A 5,000-nucleotide genomic window follows, 5' to 3' on the forward strand; every position below is an offset into this window, starting at 1 on the left:
AGAAACTTAGAAACCACGGAAGAGCTATACAACATTCAATCACCAGCGATGACAGAGAGTGTGTGTGCTATTCTTATAGTCCTACTAATGTGAGACAGCTGTGAACTGATGATGAGATCTGATGAGAGACAGGTGATGCACTTGATGAGTCAGGGCAAATGATTATGGGAAATGGAGACCTGAGTGAATGGCAAGGTACATAATGGAGTGCCCTCTAGAGAAGTTCATTGGCACTCCAGCTGGAGATCATGACACATGGCACTAGCAGTTATTTAATAAACAATATTTGTTTGTTTGTTTGCAATGCCAAGGTCATAGGTTCAATCAGGGAAAGCAAGAACTGAAAAAAGTGTCCCTTGAATGCAATGTAAGCTGCTTTTGGATAAAAACATCTGCAAATGTAAAAAATGTAATATATATTTCTAAAAATTGACAAATCAGTCCATCAATTATCAGAGCACTATTGTTCTATTAATGCAATTTACTATAATATGCATTAGTTTATGGGTAGAATTTTGTGGATGCACGGCTCATGAAGCCTCATTGAAGCATGGCTCTGACACATACCTGTACCATTGATTTTAATAGAGTCAAGATTGATGTTCATAGCATTCATGTAGTTCAAACAGTAGAGCACAGAGCTCTGCCAAGGTCATGGATTAATTTATTAGGGAATGCATGAACTGTATAGTTTACCATGAATGCAGTGCAAGTTGCTTTGGATAAAGGCATCTGCCTAATGCATCAAATTAAAACTATGTAATTAAAAACAAATAAAAAATAGTAAACCTTAAGTCACAAACCTTAAACCTTAAGTAAAAGAAAAGGCTCTACAAGTCTCATTTTGGATAATGCTTCACGGGCACTCTTTAAAAATTACTTTAAAAAAAGTGAAATTACTTAATAACTATTGCAAATAATAATTTATCAATCAAAGAACTGTAATTTTCCAATATTTACACATGGAAGTAGGGATAGTTCACCCAAAAATGAAAATGTGATGTTTATCTGCTTACCCCCAGGGCATCCGAGATGTAGGTGACTTTGTTTCTTCAGTAGAACACAAACGAAGATTTTGAACACAAACCGTTGCTGTCTGTCAGTCTTATAATGGAGGTGAATGGGAATCACGGCTTTGAGAGTAAAAAAAAAACATACACAAACAAGCGCGTTCTCAACAGCAGGCGCGTGAGGCGTTTTCTTCTTCTTCTTGCTTTACGGCGAATCGCAGACTTATAAGTGCAATACCACCACCTATCTCTCAAATGGACCATTGACACTCTATCTATAATCTCAATTAGGAGTGTCAATGGTCCACTTGAGAGATAGGTGACTTATATATAAGTCTGTGATCCGCCGTAAAGCAAGAAGAAGACGCCTCATGCGCCTGCTGTTGAGAACGCTCTCAGGAGGACGCGCCGCAGCTCAGGACAGTTCGAACAGTTTGGACATTGCCTGAATCAGAGGTAAAATACGATATAAATACTGTTCAGTTTCTTGCACAGACCGATCGTTTCGTGTCTTTACACATCAATGTATCGTCACGAGCCGCAGGGTTTAATTTGGTTTTGTTTGTGTATGTTTTTTTTTAACTCTCAAAGCCGTGATTCCCATTCACCTCCATTATATGACTGACAGACCCCTTTAATCACTGTATTTTCTGGTCAGCTTCTCTATGTCATGATTGGACGAGGTCTTAAATGGGCGAGGCTTTGCAATAAACACTACTGACAGCATTTAAAATGTATGCAAAAAAAAAGTATGCAATTAATATTTATATGGCCAAAAAATAATGACATTCTGATACCTTGTAATGTGAATCAATGAGATTTTATAACAGCATAACAGACATACAATTCATATAAATATACTGTATGTCTTAGTAGGATGACATTTAAATGATTTTTTTTTATGTTTAAATGCTATTTTAAATGTTTTATTATCAAAGTTATGTAGTTTCAAAACATATAATGCAATGCAGTACAATGATGATTGAGAGATGAACAAATAAAAGTTCCTCGAAAGCCTGATGGTCATATTTGATATTCACATTTTAACACGTTTTTAATAATGATAATGATGATAATAATAATACCAATAATAATGACAATAATGATAATGATAATGATGATGATGATGATCAGGGATGGGCAGTATTTCAGATACATGTATTTAAAATACATATTTGAAATACAAAATACTATTTTGTATTTTGTATTTGAAAGCCTTCGGCAAAAATCAAATGTAATTTGTATTTAAATACATTTAAGATTAGTATTTTTGTATTTTCAAAATACATAAAATACTTTGTGCCAGTCAACCTCTTTATCAGGGTGCTGATTTAGTTCAGACACACCCCCTCCCCCAACCCCAACATTCATCACGTGAGCTGCAGCTGTACAACTCCATTCAGTATTGGGTGAGATAAGAATTATTATTATTATAGTAAACCTACGTTTCTTCTGTAAATTTTTTAAATATAGCTAACACTATAAAAGTCATTTTTATGTATAAAATCAGTAATGATTTCACAGCAAAAAGACACATGAACCACAAGCTGAAGGTGGACTTTTGGACAATTATAGTAATTGGCCTTTTACTTAAAGGTAAAAAAATATAAACTATCAATCGGATGAAAGATGAAATGTAGCTGTGATCATGTTGATCATTTAGAGCAGAGGTCTTCAACCCTGCTCCTGGGGACCCACTGTCCTGCAGAGTCCAGCTCCAACCTTAATCAAACACACCTGAACCAGCTAATTAAGCTTTTCAGGATGTCAGTAGGCTTTATATGGTTAAAAAGCAGCTTTTGAGGGCAACACTGCAGACACTGAAATTACAAATCAATAAATAGATCTGATGACATATTTGCCATTTATAGTTGCATATTTCCCTTCTTGAAAAGCATGGGTTGTAACTGCTGCATGTTGACTGATCGTAAGTGCAGTGCTGTGCATTTTTGTGTCATTTTATGTGAATGAACATATGCAATCTCTCTCTCTCTCTCTCTCTCTCTCTCTCTCTCTCTCTCTGTGTGTGTGTGTGTGTGTGTGTGCTGTGGAGTGGATGCTGTCTCACTCTTTCTCTTTCTTGCTCCAGAAGAGCAAAGAAATATTGCTCTTTGATCCACCTCCGTCCTACTGGTTTGTGGCTGTTTCTTTGATTTTTCAGTCTCTGAGGTTCTTGTCTGCATGCATGCATATATACAATGTGTGAAACTAATGGTTTATCCTACTTTTAAAGGACTATAGGGAAGGTGATATATACATCGAGGCAGGGTGAAAGCAGCACAGGGTGGGCGGCTCTCTGGAGCTGGAGGCCTGACCTTGTAAAGTCAATTTGTAGCGATAAAGTGACCGGAAGTCATTCGGTTTCAAACAGAATTGGCAATCTGAGGTGACGTGAGTGACAGCAACCATTGGCGAAGTGACAAAGTTCTACTTTATGCTAAGGAACAACTATGGAAGGGACAATGATAAGGAACAGCTAACAGGAAATGATCCTGATACAAGCACTGGCTGAATTCTGATTCAAGAGTTTATTTTCATCCCTTAAAGAGTAATAATTTAACAATTTAAGGTATACAATATGTCCATGGAATACAAAATGAGAAGATTGTCATTAAGCCATAAATCCATCCCCTGTTGTTCTCTCACATCAAAATCTACCAACATATTTGTTTAGAGCTGTTTTGGACTGTTTTGGCTTGTAAAAAGTGGTTGATCTGTGCATATTTTTCTTCTGATTCAGATGAGATGACTTTGTCACTGCAGAAAGTAATAATATGGATTATGGACTCGTATTTTAGCTGAAAAAGCAACAGTTTGAAGTAAAAATCTTAATGATGGATTTGTTTCTTACAAACACGCAGGTTTTGGCTTCATAAGATGTTAATTGATGGACTGGAGTGGTGTGGATTACTTGTGGATTATTGTGATGTTTTTATCAGCTGTTTGGACTCTCATTCTGACGGCACCCATTCACTGCAGAGGATCCATTAGTGAGCAAGTGATGGAATGCTGCATTTCTCCAAATCTGAGGAAGAAACAAACTCATCTACATCTTGGATGGCCTGAGGGTGAGTAAAGCTTCAGGGAATTTTCATTTTTGGTTGAACTATTCCTTTAAGGAGTTTGACATCATATCCGGTTGCTCATATTCATTCAGCCTAAAATAGGTTTGCATGCTTCAGATACATTGACCTGCCCTTTATTTCTTGTTTATTATGTAGTCTTTAATTTATTCTTGTAAATGCTTCCTTCAGTTTTTCTGACCTCTTCTCGTTCTTCTCTCTTCCTGTCCTTTGTGCGTAATGCTCATGTCCTGTTCAGTGTCAGATGGGCCGCACTTAAGTGGGTCACCATAAACTCTGAGGACATAAGAACGAACCGCTCTCAAAGCCGTGTGTGTGAGTCACATCTCAGTGACAAACAACAGACGCTACACCACAATTCATTAGCAGACACGACTGCTGCATCTTCTATCAGCTCATTCGTGTGGCACGACTGCTTGTATGTCCTGGTGTGAGCGGAGATATGAAGATATTGATCCGGTATATTCAGAAGCTATGATGCTGCTTCCAAACCAATGATAACATCTAGCCAGAGATGCTCACTGAGTGCAAAAGCCTGAGACAACTGTTTTTTTTTGTTTTGTTTTTTTGTTTAATGTGTATACATCAACATTTTTAATGTACTTTTTATATACATTTTGATCACAAATTGTATTAGCACAAGTTTCCATTTTCAGAAAATGAGAAAGATTTTAGTTTATTCCTGAATTATATCCAATTGAGACAATTAGTAAAATCATTATACATTCCGTGTATGCCATAATTTCATTAAAATGTAATCTCCACAAATCGAAATATTAGACTTAAACATATCAGCGATGGTATTCAGGTTCAAGTTATTATTATTATTATTATTATTATTATTGTTATTATTATGAATAACAAACAATAAAATAGCAAATATTTTAATATTGCCATTTATTATTAT

The sequence above is a fragment of the Sinocyclocheilus rhinocerous genome, unplaced genomic scaffold (assembly GCF_001515625.1).
Source record: "Sinocyclocheilus rhinocerous isolate Xijiao unplaced genomic scaffold, SAMN03320098_v1.1 scaffold942, whole genome shotgun sequence".
NCBI classification, from domain to species: Eukaryota; Metazoa; Chordata; class Actinopteri; order Cypriniformes; family Cyprinidae; genus Sinocyclocheilus; species Sinocyclocheilus rhinocerous.